The sequence below is a fragment of the Lepeophtheirus salmonis genome, chromosome 5 (assembly GCF_016086655.4).
Source record: "Lepeophtheirus salmonis chromosome 5, UVic_Lsal_1.4, whole genome shotgun sequence".
In the NCBI taxonomy this organism is placed as follows: Eukaryota; Metazoa; Arthropoda; class Copepoda; order Siphonostomatoida; family Caligidae; genus Lepeophtheirus; species Lepeophtheirus salmonis.
In genome coordinates this window covers 45,896,238-45,915,488 of record NC_052135.2, presented here as the reverse complement: position 1 = coordinate 45,915,488, position 19,251 = coordinate 45,896,238, and the positions used below count along the sequence as shown (strand labels likewise).

Sequence of the window (19,251 nt, the reverse complement as noted above, 5' to 3'; positions counted from 1 at the left end):
TTTTAACCAAAAAACTTATACATCACTTTATTTAAGTGAACTTAAATTTAAATCAAGTAAGTCCAACCCAAAAATATAAGCCAACAGACGTAAGGAAGACTGCGTGAGCAATATTTGTATAGTTGCCCACACAACCTTTTTAGTCCACTAGGTGCGTTGTGAATATTACTCTATAAGTAACTAACTACGCAATCTCTATGAATTATCCCTTTTAAATGAACAAAAAGGTGTATTCTGTTCATTTATGAACGCCTGAATATTAAAAAATTGAACGATTGATGGAATTTTTTGGACGCTGTTCATTTAGTCCTTCACTTCTTATTTTTCGCATCTTTTTTATTGTTATCTTAAACACAATATATATTTTACCCCATGACCAAAGTTAGTACTAATTGGCGAAGCAACAACCACATCGCTTTTGTGTAACTTGAATTGGCTTCAAGAATACTTTTTTGTCCCTATAGGATGATAAATGTATAATGAATTTTTCTAAAGCAAAACCACACAACTTCTATAACTTTAGAAGTTGAATTCTTAGAAAAAAGTTATATTTTGTCGAAACAGCGACCATATAATTTTTGTAGCCAAATAAATTGTATACAAAAATTTATTACATGGCGGCCATTTTGTTTAAAAAATGAATACATTAACTGAATGTAATTCATGGATGAACGGAAAAAGTGTGAAAGAGTCCAAGTTTACTCCAAGTCCAAGACTTACTCCATCGCATTTTGACATTTCTGCTTGTAGATATTATAAGAAGCCACAGGAATCTATGTTGTAATATGTATATCAAAGATAACATTGGAAATTATAATCCGATAAACTTGGATTTAATGTATGTATCATTAAACCTTTTTAAAGGAATTGAAATTATGTAATATAAGTAATATAACACAATATTCACAAATGAAACCAGAATTTTGATCTTGAACTGAATCTTGACCAAATCATAACACCATAAAAAACCGGATTTCATTAGTGATAGTCCTTTATTATGCACTTGTATCCTTGCCATTTCAATAGATATGTCAAAGATAATAAGCTATTTGGTGCTCCTCATCTCTTTATATGAGTAATGCAATCTAAAATAATGTGTACAATTTAGGGTGATTTCTTTTTTACAATCTCCCATTCCTGGATGAGTTTTATATAGAGCTTGAATCAAATATAATTTTTAAAGTGATTTGAGCAAAAGATGTCACGCATAAAATGACTCATCTATTGATTCCAAAACTTTTATCACTACGGAGGCCCTAGATGTATTGGGGGGGTCACTAATATTCCTCTTATGTATGAGTGTTATTTTTTATAACATTTATTTAATATATTTTATGTGGAAAATAACCTCTAAAAATATTTAGACATTTCGTATATACTTGGACTTGACGTGGTTAGTTACCTTGATGATCTGAAATTGCATTGGACTACGTCTTTATGAACTCCCAATGCCAGCCATTAGGCTCATGGGGTCAATGTTGTTTTTAAAAAGCTTTCATTTTAACCCATAAATGTTGTGGGAAATTCAGAAAGCTACATTTATTCCATTATTTTGTATCGACTCCGAGTAGTAGTGCTTATATTTGAGTATGATGACTTAGATTGACATTCAATTCGGAAAAGGTGGACTCGAATACAGTTCTGTATGTATGTATTACGTATGTGAAGGAACCAGGGCTCGGGCTCCCACAATAGCCCTACAGGGTACTATTTTTTTTAAACTACCAAATACAAAATAAATATATTTGGGGGTCAGAAAATATAAATCGCTTCGCGCTAAAATATTTTGTTGATATTTTATTAATTTTTTCGTATCAATTACCCTTAAAATAGTTTATGCGTAATTTTTTTCCATTTAATGATAAAACTCTGAGTTTATTAGTTGTAATATAAAAATATTCATTTTTTAGCATTACAGGAAACAATTTTGTAAAGAATAAGGTTGAAAAGTCATCACCCTAGTTCGTGTGCATAAGTGTAAGCAGATGTAGACTCCATTTTAAGAGATGTAATGATGTCATTAAAGGTATAAATAAACGCATTTATCTATACATATGTACATAGCTTTAATACACATAATGAATAGAAATATCACCAAGAGCTTATTTTGTATGTGTACAGTAGGTAGCCACATACAAACACATGCTTTCAACCAACCCTTCATAATATCAGGAGGAGGCAATCATCATAATCAAGAACTGGGGATCCTTTTTCATTAATCATGAAGTAAGGTACTATAGGATAGAGTATAGGACCAAGGAAGAGGGGAAATATGTTTATTTTTAGAACCTATAAGATAATATATCACAAAAATATTGACAAGAGCATCATGGATAAATATTAAACATAAATTGTGGAAAAAAATAACACGTCATGTTTGAATCTCATAAAATGATCACAAACATCCATGTATGTTCTGGTGGATCTCTGGTAAACTAACAAAATGTTAAGTTCATACTCTCCTTAGTAGTAAAAAAAGACATCCAATCGGAACTTATCCAAAATTCTGAAAAAATGATGATTTTTAAACTGATGACTTTGTTATCCACTCATATATCATAAAAACTACTTTGCATTTCTTTGCCAATAGTCAATGTCTATTTTAACCATCACATCCTTACCTTTATATCATCATGCAACCTTTAAAACAAAAGCCCAAAATCATTTGGTTGTTAGTCATTCCTGTCCAACTATCGAATTATATTCAGTAATTGCTGAGAATTGTTCACAGCTTTAAAGGAGCTCATTCTAATTCAATCAATCAACGTACTGATGAGGAGAAAAGAAGAAGAAATATCCACAGCTAGCATGGAAATATACTTTACATTTTGTGTTGGCGAGGTAACACTCTGACATAGAATACTTTGCTTGAGGATGCTGTTATTGCTTGTTTTCTTGTCGGTTTATGCATATATAAGCTTCAAAATCAAACAATATTACACAAGACAAAAAATCATAAATTCACACTACAACAACTACAAGAAATCAGGCAAAGACGGTGCCCTCAAGTAAAACTGTATCACTTAATAAATTTTTTAGGACTTCTACACAAAACGAGCTTTTTTATACACGCTCAACCTCTCCTTTCAAAAAAGAATTAATCTATAACGGGTCTTTGCCTAAGATCATTTTTCCTAATTTGAATTTTTTTTTCTGTGCAATTTGACCTCAGTATCTTCAAAAGTTATGGTCGATAATGTATCGAGTTGCGCTCCATCATTTATGAGCACACACACTATTGATGACTCTCTACTTCGATGTTCTCTTTTCAAGAATGGAACAATAATGATAACAGCTTTAGAAAATAGAAAAACACACCCAGATTGTAAACTAAAAAAATTATCTGATGCGTATTAGGTTATATTTACTACTACTCTAAAGATCACATCGTGTTATGAAAGTATATTATACACCTTCAATTAGTCAAAATATGTAGATATCATATTATTTTAAAATATACCCTTCTTTAAAGGTTTTTTTCGATTACTTTAAAAAAAAAAAAAAAATATTCATGAGGTTTTTTCGTAATATGAATTTAGTTTAATGCTTTATAATTATTTTTTTGGAAAGTTGAGTAACTTTATAATGTTATTTAAAATGGAAAAAGTTTTTTTAGTCAAATAATATCAGAAAAAGTATGTTTATTCAATACCAACTCTTAGGATAATTCCATGATTACGTATATATGGATCTAAATTATAAACAAATTGTCATTTATTTTATTTATGATACCCTGATTCGATTGATGGGATGATTATCCCGTTTTATATTTTTTGTTTTGTTTTTATAAATGTAATCCTTTTTATACGTCCGTAATCATTTTATCCTTTTAGTACATAATTGCTTTTTTCTCGAGAATAAACTTTTATCCTTCACAACTCCCTATTTATTTCTAAATTGTCGACGAGCTATATTCAGTTCCACCTTCATACATAAAAGAAATAAATACTTAGAGACGACAAAATACGTGAATGATTAAACAAAGATATCAGCTGACATAAAAAGTTGATCATTTCACACTTGTTTGCTACCTTCCATTAAATGATTAAAACATTTATTGACATAATAATTTCCAATTCCAAATAGAAAAATGGTATTCAGCCCTGATTGACTCTGATGGTATAATCATTGTTAATCATTCAATTTACATATTTTCATTAACTGATGTTCAATATATGGACTGATTTTATTTGTTCTCAATCTGTAGACGAATGTTCTCCCGACTCCTTATTTGGGAGTTGCACAAATATCATTTATACAACACGTCTAACTTCATATGATGTCATTGTAGAGATATTCACAATTTTGAAACACAATTGACGTCATAAAAAGGTCATCTATAGAATTTGTCCAGACCGAATTTTTCATTAAGAGATGTCCAGACCGAAATTCTTTAGTTTGGTCAACTTAAAATCATAATGGTTTTCTGACCAAAATCCAAAACTGTTACATGCATTTTTAGGACAGTTCAATAAGAATCTACACTTCAGTCTTATTTTGGGATGGCCCTACTTAAAAAAAATGTTTTTTCTAAATAAAGATATGCTATAATTGAAATTTATGTCCTTTTATATGAATATAATAATAAAAGGCATCATTTAGCTGTCAACTAAATCTATTCATGTCTATAATAGCTCAAATCAATCTTTTATAAAGATATCCAATTAAGTATTACAATGATCACTTCATCATCTTGCTCTTCACGTACAAACTTATTTGAGTTAGTCTCCTGGATGCAAGATTGAAGGGAGCGTTTTTATGTCTAGTTATGTAATTCTAGGTATATGGAAGTCTAACGACTTCATTTTCCCAGCTTTTCTTTGCACTTGAGTCATAGATTCTTCTTGTCTTATAAACTTACAACACTGCTTAGTGCATAATTGGTATTAAAATACCTCTTTCGTTTATAATTCTTTGGATTTAAATACATTTAACAATATCCGTTTCAATTAAGGAAAATTAATTCTTTTGAATAAAATCATGGTTATGATGTTTGGATGTTGACATTTTATAATACAATACAATATAATACAAGCCTTATTTTACTTCATTAAAAATATTAGAAATAATGAAAAATTGACTTATAGGGGAAAAGGAAAGATGGCATCTTTATTACAGATATCTAGAGTTCCAGGGTTTAGTCGAGTAAACTCCCTATCACAAAAATAAAAATGACACAAAATCAGTTGATATTAGTTAATCAATTCTTACCAACTGAATTATTATTTTTTTCAAAAATAGTAGAAAACTGTTGACTGTTGAAGAACAAGAGCTCATTTGATTACAACTAATCAATGTTTAGAACATTACAAAGTGGTAATACACAGATTGAGGAGTTATTCTGAGCTACATGAAAAAGTTTCCCCTTTCGAGAAGCCACAGAGGATTTATTTTTGTGTCAGGAAAGCTTGCCTTTCCTTATTTTATGACTTTTGTCTTCCCTTCTCAGAGTTTACCTTATTAATTCAATCAATTAAGGTTAAGTAATAGAAGTGAAGTAATTAGCGATTTCATAGATTATATAAATTCGTAATATTTTCCAAACTACCTATTTCATCATTTTGCACTTGTAAATATCAATCAAAATATTAAAAATATATGGATGAGTTTTATATAAAGAGAAAAACATTATTTTTTTTAAAAACTAATATTAACAACCTGACATTTGGGCTATCAACAAAATATAATTTGTTATAATTTTTTAAAAACATTATAACATCATTTTTGATAAAAAAGATACACTTAACGAACTTTAGGAACCAAAAATGTACTCATCAATTTTGATGAGGTTGAGTGTGATATATAGAATAACAGTTGAAATTATATCAGTAATAATACGTATACGTTATTAAATTTAAGGGAAGAAAAACAAAACCAAAGGAACGACTTATAAGTGAATAAATTCATCAAACCTTGATGAAAAATTTCAAAATTTACGGATAACTCCCAGAAAATACACTTTCAGAACAAAAAAAAAATTATATTTATTCGGGTTAAGGCTGATAAAAACGCATAATTTCATATCAGGTGTTGCAAGATGAACTTTTTTTGTCACTTTATGCTCACTTTGAGTCGTTCATGATACCCTCAGCAAACCCAGAAGACCAAATATTATTTTTATATTAACAAAATTTATAGAAATCTTGCTCGTGGGGCTTACATTTCGCCGCTTGGTTGTATATCCTCCGAAAAATAATATGGAGAATAAATAGCAGAAAAATCGACATTTAACATAAAATAAAAAAACAAAATTGTATGTAAGTGAGATCATAATTACCTGTAGCAGAGGGGTCCGCAGGATTAAATTTTAGGGGGACTTGGTTTTTGGATTGTTTTGTCAAAAAATTACAAAATTTCAATTTCAAATATTAATTTTTTTCGAAAACATTTCACAAATTCACAGCTTTTTTTTAAAACTAAATTCCAAAAATTTACTGCTCTTTACAAAAAATTAAACTTGATGAAAAAAATTTGAAGTTTTTCATTATTTTTCAAATCTAAAATACTTTATAAAAAAATTAAATTTTCTATTAAAAAGCAAGAATTCCTTTATTTGGGTGAGGGTTCTACAGCCCTTCCAGCCCACCACCTGAGGAGACCCTTGTATAATGATCTTGATTCCGTCTCTCTACCTTTCCTGCAAAAGGATAAATAATAAAATATCCAATAAATCAATAAAACACTGTATTGAATATTTATTGATAATTATGCAATTTCCTCTCATTGAAGAAGAAATATAGATAATATATACCTCAGTTTTGCAAAAATTACAGTCACACCCTGGATTACGAACAAAATCTCTATCGAAGAAATGAGCATGATCTAAATTTATGGTAAACCAAAATTATTTAAAAATAAATGTATCTACTGGGGAGTCCGCAGGGTTATACCTTGGTTTTTGGATTTTTTTTTTTTTTTTGAAGAAATCCAAAAATTAAGTTTTAGGGGAAAAAAATCAAAATTTATATATTTTATATTAAATTTTTTGAAAAAAAATGTCAGAAATTAAATTTATGAAAAAAAATTCCGAAAATTAAACCTCGTATTAATAATTTATTGTAAAAAATAATTCGAAAATACTCAGCTATTCACAAATAATTCAATTTTTGGAAAAAAAATTACTGATGTTTACAAAAACTTTCAAAAATTTAATTTCTAATATTAAATTTTTTGAAAACAAACTTGAAAATACACAGCTATTGACAAAAAACTTAATTTTTTTTGAAAAGAAATTAAAATAATAAACTTTTTGGGGAAAAAATTCAAAGATATCCACAAAAAATGAAATTTTTTGGAAAAAGATTCAAAAACTAAACTTAAAATATTATTATTATTATTTTAAATTTCAAAAATTTAATTTTCTTGTAAAAAGCAAAAATTCCTGAAGTTGGGGAGAGCTACAACCCCTCCAGCCCACCCTTGCAGACACTCTTGTTCTATATTAATTGAAACGAGGTGATATATATTTTGTAATATTTTCATTTTCTTTTCTCCCTCACGAAATTATTTCTGGAACACTGGAAATGTATTTCAAATTAATGATCCATTGGTTATATATTTGTAATTGTATTCATGAAGTACTTAAATTACTCCTTGAAACGCAAGTATGGAGACTTTGGAACTATTTAGGTGACAAAATATACTTTATGTATATATCCGCGGATAATGTTACTCCAATGATAGGTGGGAGTTCTGATAAACAACTGTCAAGAAGAATTGAAATACTTTTGTCCTATTTGGGAAAAATTTCAAATATTTCAGGACTCAAAATTAATATCGAAAAAACTTATATTCTACCTGTAGGTCAGTGTTACCTTCTGATAAAGTTATTGGGTGCAAGGTTTTGAATAAAGTAAAGATCTTGGGAATTGAGTGGGAGGGCAACGGCCCTGCCTTCTCCAATTGGCAAAAGTTAAACTCCCAGTCTCAAAAGGGGTGTTGAACTTAAGTTGAAGATCTACAACTTATGTAAAGAATTGATTTCTATAATACTAAATTAATTGCATAAGTATTATATGTGGCTAGAGCCCTGCCTTCTATAGCTAAAAAAGTGTTAAGTGAAGGGGAAACATGGTTCAAGCTGTTATTTGATCACAGCTACATTAATACCTTAAAGAGATTTCGCAAACAATTAGAAGGAGGACTGGTTCTTTTGTCTAATATTCTGCCAAAAATTTACAAACATTGTGGCTGAATCACATTATGAATAGAGGAATGGTATTACAGGGTCTCCTTTTTATAAATTTTTATTAGTTGGTTCAGATCTATCAAATGATGTAATTATGAATTTCTCTAGTGAATAGGCAGCTGCTCATAGAATGATATGAAGTAAAAAACCTTCGTTTGACTCTAATAGTACTGTAGACATTTTTCGCCAACACTCTAACAAAAAACTTTTTAGAAGAATTTCGGTGATTCAGTTGGAAAATATTGCAATTCCGGATAACTTTCTAACACTCTATGATCTAAATGTAACTCTGTCATTTTTACTAAAAGATTTCTCTTCTACCTGCGTCAATTGTTGAACTTACATCTTCGACATTCATCATTTTTTAGCCTAAAAATGGAAATATATCGAGCTCAGAAGTGGATACAAACTCCATAAAAATATTTTTATAATCTTAAGAAATCCTTTACATAATAGTCCCGAATTACTATAATCTCAGATATTTCTGAAATTTGACAACCTAGGTAAAAACTGAGATCAGCTTTGGATTCTGCGCTCAAAGATAAAATAATATTTTTGGCTTTATTTCAATGGTAGAAACTTTGTGTTCCCCAGTTTTATCTATATTTACCGGGTGGTTCATTAAAATCTGATCACTTAGTCATTCAATAGTTAATGAAGGTTCATTGTTAGCTCGAGAAAATGACCTTTGCATGTGATCGACAAATATCTATCACGCATTTCAAGCAGTTGGGCGTCTCTGGGACCACCACTAAACCCTTCAGCAAGTCTGAAACGTTGGAAAAGAAGAAGGACTCTGTCAAAAATACCAAACTAGACCTAGAGGAGTTAAACAAAACATAACAGGTCTATTCCCTCAAGTCCATAATCGCCAGTGCAAGAGATCTTGAGTTTTCACAGGAAACTGTACAAGGAGCTATCAAAAAAGTCAATAGAAAGAGATTTGTGAGGATAAGAGGTAACTTTTGACACCATCAGTTAAAAAAATCCATATCATCCGTTGCAAAACTCTTTTGAATGAGTCTTTTGAACTATTTTCCGATACTTTTGGCCCTGATGGTAACACCACCGACTACACTTTTTGGGTGCATGTCGAGGGGAAGGCCTGCAGTGCCCATCATTCGAAAACTGAGGCCCTCAAAGCCTCTGTCAGCTGGCACTGGGATCCCATATCTGAGTACTATATCTGCAGTGGTTGCCAGGCCTTCCGCCGCCACCTTGAATCCATCAGTGCTGCTAAGGGATGCCCATGAATGATTAAGAGAGCTCAGATACACATATATATTTATAGCATTAATTTTGTTGAAATTCTATTGTTAATTAATAAATTATATCTTGTTAAAGTTTAAAATTCAAAGTGTTCAGATTTTAATGGACCACTCTGTACCAGCACCAACAAAGAAGGGTTTTGTTTGCGCCTTGATTTGTGTGTAGTCAGTATTACATAAAAAGTTAAAGATCGATTTTGATGAAGCTTTGTAGGAAGGTTATATATAGTGATGTAAATCATGTGTATTTATCAACATCCTTCAAATTATAAGGGTTACCAAGTTGATTTTCGTTTTTCTTAACATACCCAAAATAAAGATGATTTTCATCACTAGTTGTATATTATAACAGTTTACCCCCATTAAGTTTTGATTGGTTACACCAAAATTTATTTAAAAAAAGTAGGATTATACATAAAATTACAAAGCAATTTTGGTAAATATTTGTTACATATATATATATATATTTACAGTAAGAGGTCATTTTGAAAGGCAAGGGCAAAGTTCAAGGTCACACAAATGTTGTAAAATCAAGATTGCCCATAACTTTTAATCAAATTGATTACTCAAATTAAATTTTAGAGGTCAAAGCTCAAAGGGTAGGTAACACTACAAAAATTGAGATACATAACTCAAATTAGTATAATGCATTGTTAATTTGTAGGGAAAATGATTTAAGTACCATATTTAAGCTCTACTGTGTGTCCACTCTAGTTTTTTTTTTTATGCTATGTTTATATTTTGACAACTAGACTTATCTAGAGTCCAAGGCATATTGAATGATCCTAACTGTCCAAAACCATTGTATTCCAAGATTAGACTGTAATTTAAGTGTATGCACGTATGTATTTTACATGACATGTACAAACTAGATCGTACATATTATTTAAGAATATTGTATTAAAAAAATATATAAAGATAACCATAAGGAATAAGAGTACATATATAGAACATACAACTTATTTGGAGTTTTAAAAAAGATTCCTTTTTTTATTTAAAGAATAGGATTTTTTATTCATCTCATGTGTTCAGACTTCTACTAAAACACTATCACCACGAAAGCCTTGGGCATCCAATTCTAAGAATATAATCCTTTTTATTTTTTTTTCTCCCTTGAACAAATAGTTCCAATAGTTCTATACTGTATAGATACATGTACTTATATTCTATACTAAAATAGTTTGAAGATAGAAATAATAGATGATTAATCGTCAAAGAATACAATTGTAATTTAGACTCATTAGTGATGAAATTATTCTTAATTGATTTTGTGTGCACAAGACAAATATTTCTCCAAAACTCTCCCAATATTTTTGCTACGTTATTAAAGTTTTAAAGACGCTAATTTGTTAATATATTTATATTCATTTTTCAGGCTTTTTCGTCATTACAAAAAAATTATGATGACCATTGTGTGTCCAAATTTACTTTATTTCCAATGAGATGTCCATTTTGAGGTATCACAGATGACGCAATCTAATTCTTTACAAATGTAATTTATGTAATCTTCGCTTTGAAGAATCCACATTTTGAATTCAATTCAAGAGGTGAATTCATAACAATGATGATAATTAATTATATCATCAATGCCCTCTAGCGGTGAAAATGTTCTAGGAGTCAACTAAAATAGATCATGTTATGTAATTTTTACACTTGATTCTAGCTTTGATCTTGGACATCTTTGCAAACAAATAAAAAAGTAATGAAGAAATGAATGACTATATCAAAGCTGTTCATAGATTTTTTCTTGATCAGGTGTTCAAAAATGAACGGCAAGCATAAACGGCGCACATTTTCCGATTGAATTCCTGCTAATTCCAGATTGTATGGAGACTCTCACACAAAATAAATTTATCAACTTTAACATCATATCTTAGGTGGGTATATTTTATTTAGAGAGACCCTTATACCTGCAATTACTCATTATGTTTGGGTTCTTTGTTGAAAATAACATATTACAAAATGCAGTATTTCGATTTTCACCGTTTCACTTTAATTTAATATAATATTAATTTAAATATTATCAATGAATATTATATATTTTTTTTAAATACTGGAATGATTTATTAAAGACTTGAAGTAGCTTGTGTAGAAAGAAAATTGATACTCTTTGATAACTATACACATGTTAAATCCAATCCAGATAAGAGAAATACGGATAAGAAAAACATTTTTGAATCCATGAATTACTTTATATAAAATTAAAATGAATATAAACTTTTTTGGATAAGAACAGCATTAATGGGCAGTTGCACCAAACTAATATGGGACATAGTGGCGAAATGTGATGAGATTTTCCTAGCCACTAGCAATATACTCAGAAACAAGGTATATTAGTCATCAATTTTTCTACGACGGTAGACAAATTTGACGTAAGATAGATAAATTTAATTTATCTTCATCTCCTCTACTTTGATTGTCCAATGGCCGACGATATATTGTGTAGTTCTTTTTTTAATATTTGTAAGGTTTATTCTTATTGTAAATTGGGGGTGCTTCTAAATATGTTTTCTTTCAGACAGTGTCTCTGATATAACTTCATTCTAGATATTGGCTACGCAAAAACTTTTTCCTCTGCAAAATGTTAATCTAGATATACTACAAATCTTTTTTATGTTTTATCATTTTTCGTCATGACGCATGCAATTTTTCTTCCCTTCACGGAATTGACCTAGTCAATTAAATTAAAAGGAGAATTCGTGAGGTTGCGTAGTTACTTGTTGATTAATATTCATAGATGGATTACACAAGAGAAAATGTTTTCCCCGTCCTACCCGTTAGTCATCCTAAGTGTTGGATGGGTCCTTATTTGCTTGGAACAGTCCAGTCTTAGGATTCGTCCTATTGACCCTGTGGTCGTTGAATCGGTCATTAACTGTCGGCCCTTGAAATGTTTCCTACAAATTTCGATGGTCTATTAAGTCAAATAAGATATGTATTAAGAGCAGTGCACATATCTTGAGAAAATAATCATATTTTCATTAAAATGTAATGTAATACTAACATTACTTAGTTATGTAATTTATTATTTAATTTAACAGAATAATTAAAAAAGGAATAATACTCTTAATGACGTCACAAGGGATCCATCTTACCTTCTTTAAGGACCGACAAGTGGGATTGGACTGGACTGTAGTCCTAAATAAGGATCGAAACAGCACTAGTCGTCATTTTCTTCTTTTCTGTAACTAATAAGTAATAATGGATAAGTTTAATATATTTTTTAATAGCTGTTTCACTCTTAAAATTTCAATTTTTGTGTGAATTTCAAATCGTTGTAAGTCATACAGCCTATCAAAAAACGGAGAATATGTTATGTTTATATAAGTTCCTATTGATCCTCCTGGAGAAAAAATAAAGAATAATGTTAATTGAAGTATGTATGCTCTATTAGATTTATCCTTCAAAATACAAAGAAACCTCTAATGCTGAATTCCTTAGAATATGTAATGGAGGTGGGTGGACTCTCTACATCATCAAAAATGGTATATATTGTACTAGTAGTTAAATTTGTAAACCTTTTCTATGGAGACATTTGCAAAAACCGTATCTTCGAAAAAATAGTTAGAAGTAATCAATCTTTATTGCAGCAGCCATAACTCAGCATATAGAGGTGGAAGACTTAATAAATATAATATCGGAAAAACATCATTTCTGGAAAAATGCTCAGTGTATTCATCATCAATTTTGTTACAGAAAAGAGAGGTCATGTTCAGCTAAGTAATAAGAGGAAAAACTATGAGTTGCGTAGATCAGTGGACAACGTGCTCGGGAGAAATTATGCTATTATATACGAGGTACATAGGTTCGATCTCTCCTAGATAAGAAAATATACACTGTGTATGAATATGGACTCCGAATACAATTCCTGGGTCAGATGGGGGTAATTGGAATGCTATAATGTTACTTATACTTAATCAATGCAACTTCATCTGATCAATTACAGGAACATTAAACAAAAACTTCGATAAGAAAAATTGTATTATTTATTAAATATATATATATATCATTATTTAATGATGCATTATCAATATTTCTTACTTTATGAAAGATAAGTATGATACTATTTAATATATAATATTTTGAATTAATGTTGTTTTCCCAGTTGTTTTTTTCAGTCATTTATATTTGTCTATTTATGTCTAATCCCGATTGATCTTATTATTGATCTAATTTTACGAAGAGCTTTCAAAACATCCAAATTTGAAAAAAAAGGAGAAGATTTATTCAGTGCACGTAGCTATGTTTGTTATGACGGGTAATGTATTTGTTAATTTTTACTGTGTTATCCATTGTTAGTGTATCCTATGTTCTCAAAGGCCCCAGTACACAAAAGTTGTTGCGTAGCCAAATATATTTTGGGCAAATAATGGTCTTGGTTTTGCAACTTGGTTTATACAGTATTTAGAAGGTATCCACTCACATTAAATTTTATTCAGCTTAAATGCAGTGGCATAACAAATTCCTCCACTAAATTTCAACGAGTTGGTGCTAAAGTGGTATTAATGTTACTTCATAGTAAATTACAAAACATCTACATAGAAAACTCATAAAAATAAAGAAAAATGATGGATTTAATCTGTATACATAAATATATACAATACAGTTTGTCTGTGTATTTGTCTTTTATGGGTGCCCACACCGTTGTCCTAATAGATTAAAACTTTGAAACTTTGTATTGATAGCTCTTTTGAACTTGATCAGTGCCCAGTTGTTGTTGTTTTTTGATGGGGGAGGGGTCATTTAAGTTGGCTTATCCTATACAAAAATTGTTTTTTAGAACTGAAAGAGACTAGATTAAGCTATAAATCCAAAAGAAACTGGCGTTTCAAAAAAAAAAAAACCTATACGAAAAAGGACGTTTTCTATATTTGTTCAAAATCAAAGAAGTTTTGGGCAAAAATAAAAAATGATGAAAATTACAGTTTTGTTTACTTTTTTTAGGTGCAAAAGATGAGTTTCCAATAGAATATTAGACTCGTAGAACAAATAAGGCTTGTAAAAAAAATTCTGGAAATTCGTTGGTATATAAATTTGTCACATAAAAACTGATGTTCAACTTTCAATGTTCTGTCATTTTCTGAATATTTTTTCAATTTGTTTCTCTTTTTTCATCAAACGTCAATTTTCAATTTTTAAGGAGAAATGCAACAAAACGATGCATTTTGAACATACATTTACAGAAATAAACATTAAATTATAGTATTTTCAATTGTTGGAAAATTCAATTACATAATTTTTGCAGTATTTATAAAAATGAACCATTTATCGAGGGAAATTTTTTCAACGATATTAATATCCTATTTTTTTTTTTTTTGGTTTTAGAAGAACAAAAAAAATCTTGGTATATTTGCAATTCCATTAAATTCTGTTATTTATTTTTTTTTCAAAATTAGTCCAAAACAGTTTCTTTGCCATTTTCTTCGTAAATTTCGATTTTGCAGTTTTTTCACAAAAAAAATTTTTTTTCATGTATTTATATTGGTATGTTTATAATTTGGAGATTATAATACAATTTTTTTAAATTACATAATAAATGATTTTAAATAACATTTAGGCGGTATATTATAATGCATTATAAAATACCCTAACCCTCGCCTACACCGAAGGGGTTTGAAACAATAGTAAATTTGCATTTACTATTGTTAGAGTGATTTCCCGCTCCTTCCTTATCCCGAGTAATGCTAGGAAACTCTTTAATAGTTCGTTTCATATAGTGTACAGTTGCTATATTTTAATGCCTGTAAAAATAGCCCAACTTTCCCCCAAGCAACACTGGGTAAGCCTTTGCTAGTAGCCTATATTTCTAAAATTGAATTATTAACTGTGTAAATTAATATCCACATTTGTGTTCTCCGTTATACTGGTCAATATATTTATTAGCAGGTTTGTAAATATTCAACCATTTTTAGCGTTCCGTTCAGCGATTAAATTCCCCGTTGAATTCGTAAAGTATAAAAATAATTTGGGGCTACAAACTATATGTAAGACTGAGTTGCTAGGTTGAGGTATATTCTCTTTTAAAAACTATACAGCTGTTAGTAAGTTTTTATTTTAGGAAAAGTCATTTTTTGGAACAATTTGGAATGATCCAAACAAATCCAAGTTGCTATAATTTTATGAAGAGAATTAATAGGTTAGCTTTGATTTATTTGGTTCAAATATGGTGTTAGGATTTAGGAATCATGCTTCTATTTGTATGGTTGATTGATAATACAGATTTTGATATAATCTAATTTTATATATTAAGGTAATTATAGATTGGGTCCGAGCCCAACTCCAGAAAATTAAATGTTTAACACCAATTCAATGCATTCGTTCTAGTTAGTGTTAAGCTACTTCGCTGAAATAACAACGGATCAGATATACTCCCGTTTTAAAATGTAGGAAGTCGGAGAATATTTTAATGACTCTAAATCTGATTTTAGAAATTTCAATAACTGGATTGAATTCACTTCAAATCGGGTTCAATATTTCAAAAGTATCTTATGCTTTTTAGCATACTTATAAAATTAATAATTATAAAAATAATTGAGATACATTTTTTTGGTACAATTTTTTTCGATATCATTGCTACTTATTAAAAAGTATAAAATTATTTATACTTAAATACAATGTAAATAAACATGAGATAACGTATTTATAGCTGTATAGAGATGCCTTTAATGTCTAAATGCCCCATGTTTGGACTTTTAAAACCATCAATTAACTCATAAATAATACTAATGCTATGTGCTGATCTTTTAATTCAATCTTAATGAAGGCCACATTTTAACTTATTTAAAAATGATATATTTGCATTTAAAAGAAAATAATAACTATAAAAATTATGAGTTGATCACATACAAATCAAAACATAAAAATATGTGTTCGATTATTGTCTACTGTTAATTTTAGAGAAAATTTCAAAAGAAATCTGAAAGTATCCTTGATAGACATTATTTTTCTTTCCTGAGAAGAAACACTGATCGTGCAAGGGATTCAATTTTAATAGTAAATGTCGCGCGAATTAGTAAGAACGTGGGTTCCGCTGGACGCCAGTGAATTTTGCATTCTGTTCAGAAGCTTGCAAATTATTACCAGGGTACTGACGTATTTAAAACGGTGCTATACTAAATTTATATTGGAACCCCTACTATCTCCAATATTATTACGTCATAAAAAAGGCGCACATAAAACATAAGTCGTAGACCGACAAAAGATGCAAGAGCTAAACGATTGTCTTTTGTAAAACAAAGCAAGAAGGCAAATTGCCTTCTATTTCATTATCAACATTCTGAGCTAGTTCCTTAGTACTGGTTTTACTGGAAGCGGCGCCTAGGCCCTAAAATGTGTAGACCAATTTCTTACTCTTTTGAAATGTGAATTTAATTCCTAATTTTGTATTTTAGAAAAAACCATGTTTTTATATATATAAAAAAATTAGAAATAACCCCCAAAATCGGCCCTGAGTCCAGGTCTTTTGTGATATTTTTGTTGTATTTTTTAAGTAAAAAAATATCAAAGCACCAATACCAATATATAATTTGGGTAACGAAATCAATTAAAAAGATATTATTTTATCGTGACAACTAAAGTTATAAATAGTGAGCATTTTGGTTATGTAGAAACAAAAATCAACATAATAATTTGAAGAATATTTTGAAGAAGAGCAGCTTAACTATCATGTCGTTTCATTAGATTAGCAACACACAGCAGATGTAAGAGTAAGTCAATAAACACAACCTCTACTTCACATCAAGCTGAGCATAGGGAATAATTATTCCGTTTTCGCTCCACAATTCTACTCTTAGTCCAACAGGGACTTGCCATTATAAACTCTCCCACAGCTCCTCAGTTGTAGGTACTTTCAGTCTTATATGAGCACACCTACTTGTGGCTTTACTTTATACTTAGATGATGTTCTCTTCTGAAGAAGGAAATTATAACCAAAAACAAACTAGAAGGATAAAAAAATACTTAGGATTGAAAACCCTAGGGACAAAGCTAATCCACTTAGAAATATAGTTTTGTTCCAAATTGAGTTTTAGATGTACTTCGGATAAGAGCAATATTTTCGTTGCCACCGAGATTATATTTAAAACATCAATTTAGATTAGATTTTACATATTTTCTGATTCACTTATCATAACTTCTTGATATTAATCCAATACAACTATCTTTTTTGAAATTGTTGTATACCAGAGTTGATGGTTATTATTATTATTGATAGCTATTTTTTTAACATTAAATCATAATTTAAGATAAGTCCACGGTTCTTTGAAAGCATTGCTCTGAGACCCTTAATGATAAAAATATATAATTATGAAGAATCAGCATTGAGGAATTCCTTCTGGAAAAAAGTTGAGAACCTATGTCTTAGAACAATGAGAGTTTTACTAACATCAACTCCTATAATTAGGGAGGGATTTTTGGAGAGCATGAGGAGAAAGCGTGAGCAGTACTTATGACTGAATTCAGGCACTTGTTATTATCAGCTGCTTGTTCTATAAGTTTAGGGTGAAAAAATTAATGACTGCTATAAACAGAAGAACCGTCTATATTTGAAATTGTATTAATAGAGTGAAAATATTGTAAAAATGTATTTAAACATATCATATTATTATATTTTTAAATAACGCCAAAAGTAAGCGGGAATATATTATCCAGAGAAAGATTTTAACACGTTAGTGCTTTATTAAATAAGAGAGTAATAAGTAATAGAAGCAAACTCACCAAACTATGTTTCTATTCTAATCTGTAAAACATTTTCTCCACAAAAATACCATCCCTGGATAAGTGTAAGTCTCTGTTGGACTCAAAGTAGAATTGAAGATCGAAAACGGACTTGTGTTTATTTCCTTCCTCTCAAAGCTGTTTGCAGTTTATCTAATAAGTGTAACGTCATGAAGGCTTCCAAACATTCTTCAAATTGCAAGGGTTACCATTTTTATTTCTTTTTTTCTTTTTTTAACATACCCAAAATCCCTTTTACGTTCCCTAAGCATTAAGGGTATTTTTACGAGCCTTGTGCTTTATTATAAAAATAAGGATATTTTTCAAAATATAATTTAATTTTTACAAAATTTCTACTTTTTTTTATTGAAGTTATCAAAATATTCTCTTTTCTATAAAAAGTTTAATAAAAAAAAACATTATACGAAAACATATTCATATTTAACAATAGAAAACAAGGGACAGAACATTTATTTTCACCCTAGACCCTGCTTACGGTAAAACCAGCCCTGGTTATTTTATGCTATGTGCCAAACAGGAAATCATTGACCTAGGATTTAAGACCAATATGCCATGTGTATATCAGTTCAAATGGTTTTATGCTATGAATAGGTACTTAATGTCTACAAGTGTTCGCCTTCTGTAGCCATCAATTACAACACATTTGTAATATTTTATTTCATTTTACTTGTAAAAATATTTTTATTTCAATGATAAAACTTGTTTATATAATTCTTTTAATTTGTTTTGACCATTGCTGGCCCATGTATAATTAATTATCAAAATATAAGATTTAAATTAGCAAACTTATAGTGAAGAAAATGATTGTTTTTCATTGTTGATTTATTGTTAAATGTTTAAAATATGATCTTGAGGCCATAATATTGTATTTAAATAAGTATAAGTATGAAAAATCCTAATATGATTCATACAATTAATAATATACTCAATGATAACACATGTTGAATTTGCAAACAAATTCGAAGCTAGAAGCAAAAGGAAACACTTCCTTTTTTTAGCTCTTTTAAGTGTTCAGTTCCTCTAAAAAGCAAGTAGATCCCTTTTTACTTGTCACTTCAT

The 19,251-nt window shown here is 29.5% G+C and overlaps 1 long non-coding RNA gene across 1 annotated transcript; it reads left to right on the top strand.

Moving 5' to 3' along the window:
* Positions 1 to 12,665: 12,665 nt before the first annotated feature.
* Positions 12,666 to 13,971, top strand: LOC121119127 (uncharacterized). Its single transcript, XR_005864682.2, has 4 exons — positions 12,666 to 12,832; positions 12,898 to 12,941; positions 13,047 to 13,714; positions 13,776 to 13,971. It is a non-coding gene; the product is annotated as an uncharacterized lncRNA (long non-coding RNA).
* Positions 13,972 to 19,251: the final 5,280 nt, after the last annotated feature.